Below are 16,964 nucleotides of genomic sequence, written 5' to 3' on the forward strand. Positions count from 1 at the left end.
AGAATTTGTACAGACATCAGATGAATTGGCAAGAATTTTCCAATGTGACTTGAAAAATTGAGCACTTATTTGATGTGTTTGGGGTTGGGCAGTCAGGTCTCAAATTTGCATTTTACATGAATGAATTCAATCATTTTTCTTTACTTTTAGCTGCTGCAAACATTTTGGCTATCATTGCAGAACTTATAAACTCATTGTTCGGTTTTCCACTAGCTTGGATAGCTTTAATTTTTTTTAAAATTTTGATTCAACTTTTGATTTGAGGAATTAAGACCACATGAACAAGAGGAAGTTTTTAACTGCATCCAAATGTTGTTCATTTAAACAGGATGTAACCTAGTTTTGTCTCAACTGTGGTGCCATTTTCAGTTGCATTTGAACTTGAACTGAGACAAAAGAAATAATGCATTGTGAATGGTACCAATTTTGAAAGGCTAAAAGTTTAAAAATAATCTAACCCAGGTGTTTGCAAGCAAATAACATCTTGCTGTAATGAACTTGGTCTGCCGTGGCAACTTCTTGCAGACATTTCTCGTAATCAGTTTATCTAATTAACTCGAGTACTTTAAACACACCAAAGTTTAAATTATTAAGAGCTTTCACTGAATTTTGTGTAAATCAAGCATAAAAATAGTTCCACCTGTTGGTGTAAACTGATGACTAAGTACTGGAATAGCACACAGCCAATCACAGGTTTTTATATCAAGGTGATCCAGCAGGAGCTACCACAGAGACTTATATCTGGTGTAACATTTTTTTCTTGATATTTGCACAGCATTTTGAACAAAATGCAAGTGTAAAAACAATAGGTTAGTAGTTCTGCTTTGCCTGCAGTCAGGAAATTGTGCACAAAATGTTCTTGAAAATGTGCTGGATAGGTTGCTGTTCATTTCCTACAAGATTCTTCTGCACTTTGACAAATGGAAGTCTTCCCTGAGCCAAAGCAAATGGAACATAATTGTTTCTTTTTTATTTTATTTCAAAATGATGTATTGATGTCCTTAAGAGTAGTAACTTTGTGTACTTAATTATTTACCACAGAAAAAATAATTTACGAAGAGTAATAAAATAAGAGTGTCTAGTCCTAGTTAAAGTTAAGAAAATGAATTCAAAACTTGTGGTGAATGGTTTCTTAATTTTTTTTGTATGGAAATGTTAAAAATATGCTATTAGTTTCTGTATATCTGAAGACATTTGTTCATTTGAAATGAATCTTAAACCAGTGTAAACTATTGCAGAAAACCAATGTAAATGGCACTGAGACTAATGAATTTGGTTTAAAATTCTCTTTTGTTGAAATATAGATTTGATTGATTTTGCTGAGATAAGAATGCGAATAAACAGAAACCTCCCTATATTGAAAGGAAACTCGTGTTAGATGTCCTATCACTTAACTTTAATTTGCTGTAGTAAATGAATGCCTTGAGGATTTAATGTGAGAATATCAAATCAAATAACTTGGCAATTTCAATAAAATATATGCAGATCGATCACGAAACATTTGAATCTTCAAGTTTTAGAAAGATTTAGGATTTAACTCGGTTGCATATGGCACTTAATTATTTTGAATTTGTAGATGTGCAATACAGGTGTGTGCCAGTATGAATGTGTGTCATTTATGTCCTTAATCTCGTTAATAGTCATAAAAAGACAAAATATCTATTCTTTTTCCATCTTTTTGTTGGCTGTTCTAAGATGAGGAAACTGTTCAAAGTGGTAGGTAGACTTTTGTGGCTCTCTTGAACAAAATTAGAGCATTTCAATGATTACATCCAAATATTTCAATTGTGTGCTTTTCAATTTTTTACTGCTTCTCAGAGGAAATAGAAGGTATTTGAACTTGTATTTGATTATAGAATTAAATTGATATGTAATATTGCAAATTCAATGCTAAACTTCAATAATGGTTTGGTAATTTTTTGTGTGCGTTGAATGTGTAATGAATGCACTTGGATAATAGAGTGCATATCAGATGTATGCTTCAACAATCTGTCAACACTAAAAATGTCTTCACTTGGCTGCTGTCGAAGAACACTCTGAAATTAAACAATTGAATAATATGTAAATATACGGTACATTCTTAATTTTACATGACATATTAGAGGAAAAACCTTCTGGTAGTGGACATAATTTAGTGTTTCTGTTGGTACACTTTGGTATATTAGATTTATTTTAGGAGTATTTTTGAAACCATTTAAAAATAAAATAACATGTATAAGATATGAATTGTAATTTTTAAGCTTGTTCGGCTGTCCCTTCTCTCAAATGGGAAAGCTTTAAATTGAGACAGCTTGGTTTATCAAAATAGAGTTTGGTCCCCTGAGTCCAATTGATTTGATAGATATTCAGCAGAATTGGAATGCATTAACTGAGCCAAAAAACTTATCAGTGCAGCTTACTGCAAGGGAAGATAAAACAAATATTATGTAGTTCTCTGTTTCATGAATGGGATTGAGACAAGTTTATGAATTGGAGGTGTAGAATGGTGATATTTCCTCTTTTGTTGATTATAATACTTTTTAAAAAATACCAAAAACATTTGTTAAACATATTTTCCCCAATAAATGCATAGTTTTTTCAAATTCATTTTTCTACTATATCTCTATTAAGCTTAACAACACATTAGTTTTTGCATATGCATATTGATGTACATGTGACGATTAGTCTCCAGCATTATTGCATTAGTGCATCAAATTGATGCTAGTTAAATAGCTTGCTGTCTGTGATCAGTTCTGGATTAAAATGCTAGAAACAATAGAACAAAGCCCATCAATTATCCTAAAGTAATATTTCTCTTGGTCTTTTTTAATTGTTTACCTTCTCTTAAAGATGCAGTGATTTCAGCCTTTTTTATTTCATATCTTCCGCAGAAATTTTACACTTTTTCATCATCATGGTTTTATTAAACAGAGGATGGGAAGAGACTTTGATAAATAATTTATCATGAATAAAATCCATTTATTGTAAAAAAAAAATTTGTATAAACTCTTCAATGTGGGGAAGTAACGCTATTTTGTTCTTCTGAAACCCTTCAATATTTTAAATATTCTCTTAAAATGTACTCTTTTTTGGAAATTATATAACTGTCCTAATTTTCTCTATAGTACAGCAGCCATCCCATTGAGTCTCTGTTTGTTGAGCTTCACTTTGGCAACCCAGAAACCATACAATATTTGAACCATGACCTTCTGCAATTTGTTAACCCTTTTATGTCAGCATCCTGCATTTCCATTTGGAAAATGTAGATTAACATTTTGGGGATTTTATCCGCCTGCTGTAAAACTCTCGGTAATTGTGTTTGAATCCGAGCCCTTTATAATGTTTTTTGCCGTGCCTCACCTCCTAAAATATGGCTCGTTTTGAAATTAAATTGCATCTCCATCAACTCTTTCCAATGGTTGACTTTATCCATCAATAATTAAACCAAATCTATTATTTTGAAATCAAGCTTATTTTATAATTGTGCAATCTAAACATTTGCCTACAGCAAATAGAGATGACTTAATAGAGGAAAATAAGATTATGAGGGGCATAGATAGGGTAGACAACCGTCACCTTTTGTCCTGGGGTGACAGTAGTAAATGCCAGAGGACATCTGTTTAAGTTGAGTGAAGGAAAGTTTTTTTTAAATTTTAGACATACAGCACAGTAACAGTCCCATGAGTCTGTGCTGCCCAATTTACACCCAATTAACCTCCATCCCTGGTACATTTTGAATGGTGGGAGGAATCCAGAGCCCCTGTGGAAAACCCACATAGACTGGGGGAGAATGTACAAACTCCTTACAGACCGCATGGGATTCAAACCCTGGTCCTGATCACTGGTGCTTTAAAGGCATTGTGCTAACCACTATGTCCAACCGTGCAGGGAAGATGCCACAGGTAATATTTTTAAACAGAGAGTGGTGGGTGCCTAGAATGTGTTGCCAGGGGTGATGTTGGGGGCTGGTACAATTCAGTAGGTAGTTGTAAGAAAAATAAAGGGTTATGGGTGTGAGGTAGTAAAAGATAAGATTATGGTGGAGAGAGTTTACAAAGGTCGGCACAACATCGTAGGCAGAAGGGCTGTACTGTGCTCTAACTGTCCATGTTTGAAAAATGCTTTCAACAGACTGGCTTTCATCAGTCAGAGCCCTGAGTATCAAAGTTGGGAGGTGACATTGCAGTTGTATGGAATGTTAATGAAGTCCATTTTGGAGTATTGTGTCCTGATTTGGTCACTGTGCTTTTGGAAAGATGTTGTCAAGCTGGAGAGGGTGCAGAGAAGATTTATGAGGATGTTGCCAGGACTCCAAAGACTGAACTATAGGGAGAGGTTGAACAGACTAGAGATTTATTCTTTGGTGCTCAAAGGATGAGGGGTAATTTCATGGAGCTGTATAAAATCATCGGTAGAATAAATTGGGTGAATGCAGAGATGCTTGCCCAGAATAGGGGAATTGGTAACCAAAGGACATGTGTTTAATGTAAGGGGGGACAGATTTTATAAGAACTTTTAACAGAGTGTATGTAACAGAGGAGGCGGTTGAGGCCCTTAATATTGCAATGTTTAAGAAATAATTGGACAGATACATTGATAGGATGGGTTAAGAGAGATATAGGCCAAATGCAAGCAGATGGGGGCCAGTGAATATGGGCATTTAGAAACGTGGGGCAAGTTGGGCCAGTGCCTATTTCTCCACTGTATGACTATCACTCTATGCCTGTAATGTTTGATTCTCAACTGCATCAATATCCCCAGAGGATGATCAGAAATAATCTCTACAAAAGTAAACCAACCCCCTCTGGGTATTCCTACCCAGAAAGGCTAGGAATAGGAAGTTGTGGCAGATGAATACATAGATGAAGGGGGCAGAGGTTCAGATTTGTGAATCACTGGGATCTCTTCTGGGGAAAATCTGACCTGTACAAAAAGGATGCGCTGCACTTGAACTGGAGAAGGACCAATATCCTGGTGGGCAGGTTTTGTTAGAGCTGTTCGGAAGGGTTTAAACTAGTTTGGCAGGGGGGTGGGAACAAGAGTGTGAGTGCAGAGAACAGGGTTGAAGGTCAAAAGCGTGATGCTATGTATTCTGAGTTTGTGATGAACGACAGGCTGGGACAAAACATAAAAGTAATCAGAAGATTTTAAATGTGTTTATTTCAATACTAGGAATATTAGGAATAAAGGGGGTGAACTTAAAGCATGGATCAGTAAGTGAAACTATGATATTGTGGCTATTACAGAGATTTGGCTGGAGGAAGGGCACGATTGGCTGATGCAGGTATAGGGTTTAGGTGTTTTAATAGGATAGGAGGTGAGGGGGGAGTAGTATTACTGCTTAGGTATCACGGCTTTAGAAAGGGAGGACGCTGCTGAGGAAGTGTCTACTGAGACACTGTGGGTGGAAGTCAGAAATAGGAAAGGAGCAATCACTGTACTAGGAGTTGTCCATATGCCCCCAAATAGCCTTTGGGACACCCAAGAGCAGATAAGCAGGCATATCTTGGTATGGTGCATAAAAATATAGGGTTGTTGTTAGGGGGACCTCAACTTACTTAATATTGACTGGCACTTCCTGACTGCAAGAGGGATAGATGGGACTGAATTTGTCAGGTGTGTTCAAGAAGGGTTCTAGACACAGTATGTGGGCCAGTCGACGAGAAGAGCGGCCACACTGTATCTAATTCTGGGTCATGAGCCTGGTCAGGTGGTGGACCTCGCGGTGGGGAAGTATTTTGGTGAAAGTGACTTCAATTCCCTGTGTTTCAGCATAGCTAGGGATAGGGATAAACACAGACAAAATGGGAAGATGTTTAACTGGGGGAGGGCTAACTAGGATGGAATATGATAGGAACTAGCAAAAGTAAATTAGAAACAGATATTGAAGCGTAAAAGTACAGTACTAACGTGGAGGAAGTTTAGGGACCACATGCGCTAGATGTGGTCTGTATGGATTTTAGTAAGGCATTTAACAAAGTCCCCCCATGAGGGAGTTGTTCAGAAAATCGTGAGCATGGGGTCCATGGAACCTTGGCTGGGTGGATAAAAAATTGACTTGCATGTAGAAAACAGAGTTGTAGTAGAAGGAAAGTATTCAAATTGGAGGTTAGTGATGGTGGAGTTCCACAAAGATCTGTTCTGGGACCCCTGCTCTCTGTGATCATTATAAATGACCTGGATGAAGAAGCAGAAGGATGGGTCAGTAAGTTTGCGAATGATACGAAAGTTGGAGGAGTTGTGGATAGTGTTGAAAGTTGTCGAGGGTTACAAAAAGATATAGACAAGATGCAGAGTTGAGCAGAAAAGTGGCAGATGGATTTCAATCCGGATAAGTGTGAGGTGATGCATTTTGGAAGGACAAACCAGAAGGCTGAGTACAGGGTTAATAGTTGGTTACTTAGAAGTATGAATGAACAGAGGGACCTTGGGGTCCAAATCCATATATCCCTCAAAGTAACTGCTCAGGCTGATGGGACAATTAATAGGGCTTATGGGATGTAGGGCTTCATTAAGAGGGGGATGAGTTCATGTCATGTTGCAATTCTACAAATCTCTGGTGAAATCACACTTGGAGTTTTTTGTCCAGTTCTGGACACTCATTTTAAGAAGGATGCTATGGAGAGGACTCAGAGGAGATTTACCAGAATGTTGCCCAGATTGGAAAATAAATCATTCGTGGAAACTTAACAAAGGTCTAAAAGACTCTGAGAGGCATAGATAGGGCGGACAGCCAGCGCCTTTTTCCCAGGGCAGTGCTTTTAAAGGCTAATGCAGTTTTTGCAAAACAATGTTATCACATGGATATATGAGCTAGTAGTAAAAGAAATTAGCCAATTTTTCTCAGTTGTTTTCATGAAAAATTGAAGACAGCAAAAACTTCAGGTGTTCAAGTAGCTAAAAATGTTTTTTTTTTAAAAAAATTGGCCAGTAAAACCAGAATCAATACCCAGCCTTTGGCTCCTTGAATATTTGTGATTTAAAAATACATTAGATGTATAAATGTTAACTGTAATTTATTTTAATATTAAAATAATTCAGAACTCAAAACAGTGTATTTTTAAAATAAGCTTGTTTCATTAACCCAATTGATTATGAAGAGCAATAATATTTATTTCATTTCCTTCTGCTTAAAATGTTTGCCAATACAATTTTCAAAATGAGAAGAAGCAATCAATCTCAAACTCAAAACCTAAGTTGTTGTAGTGCTTAGTCAACTGAAGCACTTAACTTGATGGCTTACAATTGTATCTGTCTGCATTGTTGGCTGAGCCTCTAACTGTTCTGCTTCTTTTCCTGGCTTTTGTTCATTGTGCTTGTATCCTTTCTCCAGAAGATGCTGAATATGGGGACCTTTTCAGTGGACTCTATATAGGTGAGCAAATAGACCCAGTGCATGCTATCATTTATTTCTTCACTTCTTTTCTGAATTGTCAATTCCTTTCTCGAAAAGAGTACATAACATTTGGACGATCATTTAATTAATCTTTCTGTTGCTTTTTTAAAAATATATTTTGTTTTATAAGCAATGCTTCCCAAGTTAGTTTTAATTTTTCTTGTGAACGGCAAAGTAGATATGTCTAGGATTAAAAATACCACTCATCATACTTTCAATTCAGAGTTGCTTTGGTCTTTGCAAGAACATGTAATAGTCCAGAATTTTTCACTGTGTGTAATTGATTTTTTTTTTTTAATTGAAATTTGTCAAAGAAATATTGTTAATGATGCAGTGAAATGAATCCTGAATCCGTTATTATTGCTTGGCCAAATATAGCAAAAATATACAAGATTAGACAGTGTAGTGGAACTGCTGTGTAGCTGTCTAATACAAATGTATTGTATGGGCTGGCCTGCCCCTCTACCTGTTGGAACTGGGCCAGCAACATGTGAGATGTGCTTGCAGGTTATGGTGATTAAAGCCTATTAATCATGACTTCTAGTTTGACGTGAGTTATTGATCGCGTAATAATTTAATCACCATACTTTCATGCTATGGTTAAGGCAATACAGGCACATAAACTGGACACTGACCCTAAAGTCCAGAGGCATCCATAAAATTCATCCAGTGGCTGCACTGCCTCAAAGCCTTCATGAGACAAAACGACGTACAGAGTGAAGAAGATAAAAAGGACTCGCTTTTCGCACAGGTCGGCCACTGCGTTTTTCAAATCAGAGACTGCTGTACTTACACAGCCACTATGGAGCTCATGCAGAAACAGTACCATATCCCGAAAAATTTCACCTGTGCTAGGTATCTTCTGGACCATCACAGACAAGCACCTGATGACTCCATGGATAAGAATGTGCGGGTCCTGTGGGAGCTAGGGCGAGCCTGTGACTACAGAGAAGTTTCTGCTGCAGTCCACTTAGAGGAGCTGATCTGAGACATATATGTAGCCGGCTTAAGTTAGATCACATTTGACAGACACTCCTAGAAGAGGATATCAGAGCATTCAGGGTCGTAGACCTGGCCAAATTGCTTGAAGCAGTGCAGCAAAATGAGGAGGTCTTCTCCTCTAGCCCGGGGAGCACGGCTGCCACCATCTTGGGACACAGGATCCCATGTCACTGCCATTGAGCACCTGAAGTGCCACTTCTGTGGCCAGGTGAAGCATTCACGTAGGAACTGCCCGGCCAGAGATGTGACTTGTTCCAACTGTGGGGGGAAAAGTGGCACTAAGTAAGGGTATGTCGGTCCATACATTCCTCCAGCAGTGCAGTGTCACTTCCGGCACCACTACCGGTCTGGGGTGGTGGGGGTGGGGGGTGGTGGCAGCTTGGCGGGACCATGGAGATGATAACTCAGGATGGCACCACTTCCGGCGGTGAGAAACAGCACCTTGTGTGCATCATGGGGGCCACCATCTTGGAGGGCATCACCGAGCCAGTACAGTAGCAGTGAATTGGACAGCGACCAGACGTTGGCCTCAATCATCCTGGACCAGAACAGCTCACATCAGCTACAGTATGGCTCTATACCCTCCCAGTGACTCCAGTTAAGTGCAAAGTCCATTTGGCCTGCAGATTCCATTTGGCCTGCAGATTCCACTCGACCTAGATCCATGGCAGATGCACTGTGACATTGACCATTGATCATACGTGGCACTAAATACAAAAACTTTAAAATCTTCATTATGCTACAGCTCTGCACACCGGTCCTATTGGAACTGGATTTTCAGTGCCAACTTTAGAGTGTCCTAATGTAATTTGACAGGCCTCACAGTCCACAACAACCATATTTTAAACCACCAACCCCCACTCCGAACATGACCAATTAGCATCTCAAAATCCGCCCATTGCACATGAACTGCGGTTTGTCCACCCTCCGGGTCCCACCGCCACCCCTTCGTGAACCTCACCCCCGACTGCAAGCCTGTCATCACCAAAAGCAGACAAAATAACCCTGGAGATAAAGCTTTCAATAGAGCAGAAGTTAAACGACTTCAGGCTGAAGGGATTATAGAATGTAGCACCAACCCCTGGAAGGCACAAATGGTAGTGGGAAAGAGTGGGGAGAAGCACCGCATGGTTGTAGACTACATTCAGACTATCAATTGATTCATCCAGCTGGATGCCTACCACCTCCTCCACATAGCTAATATGCTAAACAAGATTGCTCAGTACCGGGTCTTCTCAACCATCAACCTTAAGTCGGCATACCACCAGCTCGCAATCCACCCGGAGGACAGCCAGTACATGGCATTTGAGGCTGACGGCCACCTCTACCACTTCCTCCAGGTCCCCTTTGGGGTATCCAACAAGGTTTCCATCTTCCAGAGGGAAATGGACTGGATGGTGGATGACCACGGGTTGAAGGCCATGTTCCCCTATCTGGACAATGTGACTATTTGTGGCTATGACCAGCAGGACCAGAACACCAACCTACAAAAATTTCTCCATACAGCCAAAAAGTTCAACCTCACATATAACCATGAAAAATGTATGTTCTGCGCTTCACGTCAGTTACGTGGTGGAGAATGGAGTCATTGAGCCCAACCCTGACAGAATGCACTCCCTGCCGGAATTCCCACTGCCCCATACCCTCAAGGCCTTGAAAAGATACTTGGGGTTCTTGTCCTATTATGCCCAGTGGGTCCCTAATTACGCAGATAAGGCCTGCCCCCTGGTGAAAACAACCACTTTCCCTCTGTCGGTGGAAGCCCAAGCGGCCTTCACACACATCAAAGATGACATCGCCAAGGTAATGATGAATGCTGTGGACGAATCCACTCCATTCCAGGTGGAGACCGATACATCCAACTTTGCCCTAGCTGCCACATTTAACCAGGTGGCCATACCTGTGGCATTCTTTTCTCACACCCTCCAGGCCCCCGAACTGCAGCACTCAGCCACTGAGGAGGCTAAGGCCATAGTGGAAGCAGTGTTCCACTGGAGGTACTACCTGGCTGGCAAACTTGCAGTCACTTTTATGTTTAATAACAAACAACGTGGAAAAAAATCAAGAACAAGATCCTGAGGAGGAGAATTGACCTATCCACCTACAACTATGAGATCTTGTACCAGCCTGGGAAGCTCAATGAACCCCCTGATAAACTGTCCCATGGGACATGCGCCTACACATAGACAGACTGCCTCCAAACCCTCCACGCTGGGGTCACCAGGCTCTACCACTTAATTAAAGCTCGCAACTTCTCTTTCTTGTTCAAGAACATAAAGGGAATTAACCCAGAACTGCCTGATCTGCGCTGAGTGCAAACCACAATTCTACCAGCCAGAGAACGCTCACCTGATTAAAGCCACCTGCCCTTTGAACGTTTGAGTATAGACTTCAAGGGCCCCCTCGCCTCCACCAATCAGAATGTTGTCAACGAGTATTCATGTTTCCCATTCTCCATCCCTTGCCCAGACATGACCATGGCCACGGTCATCAAGTCACTTAGTAACTTCACTCTGTTTGGATACCCCTGCTATATTCATAGTGATTGGGACTCCTCCTTTATGAGTGACGTTGCACCAGTACCTTCTGCCCAAGGGTATAGCCACGAATAGGACCACCAGCTACAACCCCCGAGGAAACAGCCAGGTGGAAAGGGAGAACGCCACTGTTTGGAGGGCAGTCCTCCTAGCCGTCACATCGAAAGCCCTGCCTGTTACTTAGTGGCAAGAGGTCCTCTGAGAGGTGCTCCACACTTCCAGTTCCCACCTCTGTACCACTACAAACACAACCCCACAAACGCTGTTCTCCTTCCCAAGGAAGTCAGCATCGGGACTCACGCTGCTGTTCTGGCTGATAACCCCAGGGCCAGTTCTGCTCCCAAGACATACCAGGACCCATAAGACAGATCCCCTGGTTGAGAAGGTCCACCTCCTCCATGTGAACCCTCAGTATATTTACATGGAATACAAGGATCAGCTGGAAGACATGGTTTCCATCCGGGATCTGGCCCATGCAGAAGCCCCCATAATTGACCAACTGGTACCCAGCCCTACGTCTACTAGTGACACATTCGGGTACCTGGCCCCATCAATGTCACGCCATGCCCTGACCCAACCACAGACCGAACAACCCACACCCTCCACCACCTCCCCTCCCCCCCCCCCCAACAACAACCAGACATCCAGCCTGTCATGCAAAACACCACTCAGGAGCCAACAGCCGACCCACATCTGCACTATGACAGTTGCAATGACAGACAAGACCACCGGACAGACTGAACCTGTAATGGACTTTGATCAACTTCACCCCGCAGAACTTTGTTTTAAAAAAAATCGGGGTGAATGTGGTGGAACCACTGTGTAACTATTGCTGCTGTCTAATATGAATATATTGTATGGGTTTGCTCGCCCCTGTACCTATGACTCCTCCCCTCAGAATTTCCATAAAGGTGGTTATGCCCAAGCCCCTACCTCAGAACCTGCCTTGGAACCGGGCCAATAACGTGTGAGACATGCTTGCAGTTTATGGTGATTAAAGCCTATTAATCACAACTTCTAGTCGGGCATGATTTGATGATAGCATATCAGACCAGTAAAAGCTAGATATGCTATTGAACAAAATTTGAAATGGGCCAACAGGGAATGTATCATTGGGAACTAGTGCCCATTTTAATTGTATGATTGTTCTTTGTCATTGATTTCAGGTGAATTTTTGCTGTAGTTTAATCTTCTGGAATGCTTCTTAAACTTCTCCAAACTTACAATACAGGAGAGTCTCTTTGTATGCAATTTGATGGATTGAACTGCAAATGCTGACTGTCTTAAATCTGAGCATTTGCTGGCAAATTCTCAATACAGTAGTGTTCACCAATAGAGAATTGGATAGAACAGAGAAGATGGAACACTACGGCACAGTACAGACCCTTCGGCTCTTGATGTTGTGCTGACCCATTTTTTAAAAAAAGTACTAAACCCTTCCTACCCCGTAACCCTCATTTTTTTCCATCCATGTGCCTAGCCACGAGCCTCTTAAATGACCCTAATGTTTCAGTTTCTACTACCATCCCAGGCCCTGAATTCCAGGAACCCACAACTCTCTGTGTACCAAAACTTTCCCCTGATGTCACCCCTAAACTTCTCTCCCTTCACTTTGTATATATGTCCTTTGGTGTTTGCTATTCCTAGCCTGGGAAAAAAGCGCTCGTCTCATCCTTCTACACTCCAAATGATAATGAGGTGTCCAGAACTGAACATAATATTCGGAAGTGCGATCACACCAGAGATATGTAGAGTTGAAACATGACCTCTTGACTCTTAAACTCAATCCCCATATTAATGAAGCCCAACATCCCACAGGCCTTCCTAACCATCCTATTAACCTGTGCAGCGACCTTGAGGGATATATAGATTTGTTCATCCACACTCTTAAGTAACTCACCATTAACCCTGTACTCAGTCTTCTGGTTTGTCTTTCCAAATTGCATCACTTCACACTTATCTGGATTGAACTTTATCTGCACTTTTGCCCACTATGCATCCTGTCTTTATCCTTTTGTAACTTATGAAAACTATCCACAACTTCTGCAACCTTCGTATCATTCTCAACTTACTGACACATTCTTCCACCTCTTCAGCCAAGTCAATTATAAAAATCACGAAGAGCTTAACAGATCCCTGCAGAACTCCACTAGTCATTGACCTCTAGGCAGAATACTTTCTGTCCATTACTACTCTCTGCTTTCTACATGCAAGCCAATTTTTTATCCACACAGCTAAGTTTCTAATGCCTCCAGAACAAGTCAGAAGCCTTATTAAAATCCGTATAGACCACTTTACCACACATCAATTTCTTTTGTTACCTCCTGAAAAAATTGAATTAGGCTGGTGATGCAGACCTCCCCTTCAGAAAGCCATATTGACTATTCTTGAGTAAACTGTACTTCTTCATATGCTCATAGATTCTATCCTTAAGAATCTTCTCCAATATTTTGCACACCACTACATAAGACTCACTGATCTACAATTCCCAGGATTCTCCTTATTACCTGTTTTAAACAAGTGGACTACATTTGCACCTCTGGCACCTCTCCAGTGGCCAAAAAGGACTCAAAGATCATAATCACTGTCCCAGCTATCTCTTCCCTTACTTCTCACAGCAACTTGCGGCTGGCCTCAGGAATTTACCAATCTTAATGTTTTTAAGAAGATCCAATGCTTCCTCTTCCATAATTTCAACATGGTCCAGCATACAAGCCTATTCTATTCCGACCTCACTCTGATCAAGGTACTTTTCTCTTGTTAATACTGAAGCAAGGTATTTATTTAGGACCTCCCAAACCTTCTCCGCCTCCAGGCATATGTTGCCTTCTTTATCCTTTAGCAGCCCCACTTTCATTCTTGTTATCCTTATGTTCTTCACATATTCATAGAACGCTTTAGGGTTCTCTTTAACCCAACATGCCAAGGCTTTTTCATGCTCCCTTCCTGGCTACCAAATACTTCTCATGAGCCCTTCCTATTTCCTGCTTCCTATATCTAATGATGTGTACTTCCTTCTTCCTCTTGACTAGTGGCCTCACCTGTTTCATCAACCATCTTTTCCTGGAACCCAGCACAAGTGGTCCCTAAACTTCCTCTACATTAGTTATGAGCTTTCTCCCTTGAACATCTGTTTCCAATTTACTCTCGTTACTCCCTTCATAATTATCCCTTCCCCAATCAAGCACTTTCCCTTTTCGTCTGCTTTTATCCTCATTCATAGCTATGCTAAAGCTCAGTGAGTTGTGGCCACTCTCACCAAAATGATCCCCCATCGAACAATCCGCCACCTGACCAGGTTTTTTACCCAGAATTAGATCCAGTATGGCCTCTCCTCTCATCGAGTGGTTCACATACTTCAGGAATCCTTCTTGAATACACCTGACAAATTCAGCCCCATCTAGCCCTCTTGCAGTTAGGAAGTGCCAATCAATATTGGGTAAGTTGAAGTCTCCCATTACAACAACCTGTATTTCCTGCACCATTCCAAAATCTGCCTGCTTATCTGCTCCTCGGTGTCTCGAGGGCTATAGACTACTCTAGTTCAGTGATTGCTCCCTTCCTATTTCTGACTTTCACCCACATCAACTCAGTGGACACTCCCTGAGCAGCATTCTCCCTTTCTATAGCCGTGATACTATCCTTGTCCAGTAATGCTACTCCGCCCTTCTCTTGCCTCCCATCCTATTCCTTTTAAAATACCTAAACCCCAATACCTACATCAGCCAATCCTGGAGCTCCAGCTGCTGTAGCTGGAGTGTATCCCAATGATTTCTGCTTTTGCATATAATAGAGTAGAAGTGGAAGTTTTATTCAATTATGGAGTACAAATAATCTTTTTTAAATATTTAAACCTATTTGACTCGTTGGGATTGGCTACTCGACACCACTTTACCGATTTTGGACAGAAATTTGTTTTATATTGTTTTATATTCTGTCAAGTGAGCAGTGTTAAAACAAACTCAATGCATTATGATAATTCACAATGGGTTCATTTCACTGATTGTAATTGGTTATCCATAAGTTCTGAAGAAATTATAGTTGTAAAGATCCCTGTGCTAGAAGGCTGGTTATAACAGAGTGATCTAAATGGGATGCATCCAATCCAGACATCAGGTATTAGAACAGTAAAACACAGAAACTAGGCACTTCAGCCCACTGTGACAGTGCCAACCATGATGCCAATCTGATCTAATCCCATCTGCCTGCAATGGTCAATACCCCTCTGTTTCCTATCTGTATGTCCGTCTAAATGCCTCTTAAATATTGCCATTATATCTGCTTCCAGCAGCTGTCCTAGCAAGGTGTTCCTGGCATTTACCATTCTCTGTGTATTAAAAAAAAATGGACTCACAAGTATCCTTAAAATTTTCCCCTTCTCATCTTAAATTTATGCCCTCGAATATTTGACATTTGAATATCTGAGGCATAAAAATTGACAACCAACCCTACCTTTGCAACTCAATGTTATATTCTTGTATCAAGTTGCTCCTCATTTTCTAATGCAACAGAAAAACAATTCCAGCTTTGTCCAAATTCTTCTTATGGCTTGTACACCCAAGTACAAACAACCTCTTCTTAACCCTCTCCAGTCTCTATATATCTTCCCGTAATGTGGTAATATGAACAGCACATAATACTCCAAATGTGGCTTAACCAAAATTTTATACTACTAGCCCTAACTTTTATACTCAATTCCTCATCCAATGAAGGCAACCCTACTATATATCTCCTTTACCATTGGATCCACTTGCCAATTTCAATTACACCCCAAAATGCATCACCTCATATTTATAGGTTAAACTCCATCTGCCATTTCTCCACCCAGTTTCCAGCCGATCATGTTGTGTCCTTGGATGACCTTCCTAATTATCCACAGCTCCACCTAGTTCCATGTTGACTGCAAATTTGCTAATAAGGTCACCCACAAATGTTTGTCTGATGAACATAATGTTTATGTAAGTTACAGTTTTGTAAGGCTCAAATTATTAATGTATATTTAAAAAAAGGGTACCAGCATTATTTCTTGTGGAACAACACTGGTCACAAAAAACACCCTCCAACCACTACCCAAGGTCTTCTATGTCCAAACCAATTCTAGATCCACTTTACTAGCACACCATGTTACCAATGTAATTTGATTTTCTAGTCCAGCCTACCTTGAGGAAGCTTATCTAAAGTTTATTGAGAAACAGCCACTGCTGTACCCCGTTCAAACATTTTCATAATTTCCTCAGAAAATACTCAAAGGAATTTGTGAGGTAGGAGCTCCCCTGCAAAAACCATGCTGAATGTCCTTAATAATTCCAGTTCGGAATATAAATTGTAGATATCAGAGGATGGAATGCGATAAATGTGATGCACATCAAAAAGGAATCCCATTAGATTGGATTCTGTGAAAACATGTTGGAAAACTATAAAAAAAAGTAATCAGAACTGAATAAGGGATGTTTAGAAAAGAAGATTTGCCCAAGACAACAAGTCCCCACATTTTAGGAAGGATATAAAAATCTTGTGGACCGTGCAGAAATGATTACTTGAAAGGTAACAGAGATGAAGAATTTCAATAAGATTTAGACTGAATTGTTCTCCTTAGAGCAAGGTAAGGAGCAAGGAGATTTTGATAATGGTGTGGAAAGATGAAATGTAGAGAAGCTATGGCCAATATAGGGTGATTCAAGGACTATGGGATATAGATTTGGATGAAAGATTTGAGAGGAAGAAATGTGCAAAGCATCTGAATGATGTGGAATTTATTGCCTTTAATAGGTAACTGCAAATAGAAACACTTGAGGGGAATTAATTTCTAGTGCTGAGGAGAAAGAATAAGGGATTGGGACTGACAGAACACTTTAAAAGGAATCTATTTGATGATCATAATGTTTGTGTTACTATTTATGAATCAGATTGTAAGGCATAAAATATGCAAAATTTGTAAAATGAATGGAAACAGAATTTGCCACTTTTTAAACTAATTAAAGGAAGATCATTCATATGGTAATATTAAGAATTGCCAAGATAACATGTTAAAGTTGTGAAACACAAGAACT

At 40.5% G+C, this 16,964-nt stretch overlaps 1 protein-coding gene and 1 long non-coding RNA gene across 18 annotated transcripts in view; one reads left to right on the forward strand and one right to left on the reverse strand.

Annotated features, from left to right (window-relative positions):
* Nucleotides 1-16,964, forward strand: part of mpp7a (MAGUK p55 scaffold protein 7a) — a 584,207-nt gene that overhangs the window by 484,587 nt on the left and 82,656 nt on the right. The window lies entirely within an intron of this gene.
* The window catches only part of LOC138751771 (uncharacterized), a 692,174-nt gene that overhangs the window by 18,932 nt on the left and 656,278 nt on the right, over nucleotides 1-16,964 (reverse strand). The window lies entirely within an intron of this gene.

Source organism: Narcine bancroftii, chromosome 1 (genome assembly GCF_036971445.1).
Source record: "Narcine bancroftii isolate sNarBan1 chromosome 1, sNarBan1.hap1, whole genome shotgun sequence".
Classification (NCBI taxonomy): domain Eukaryota; kingdom Metazoa; phylum Chordata; class Chondrichthyes; order Torpediniformes; family Narcinidae; genus Narcine; species Narcine bancroftii.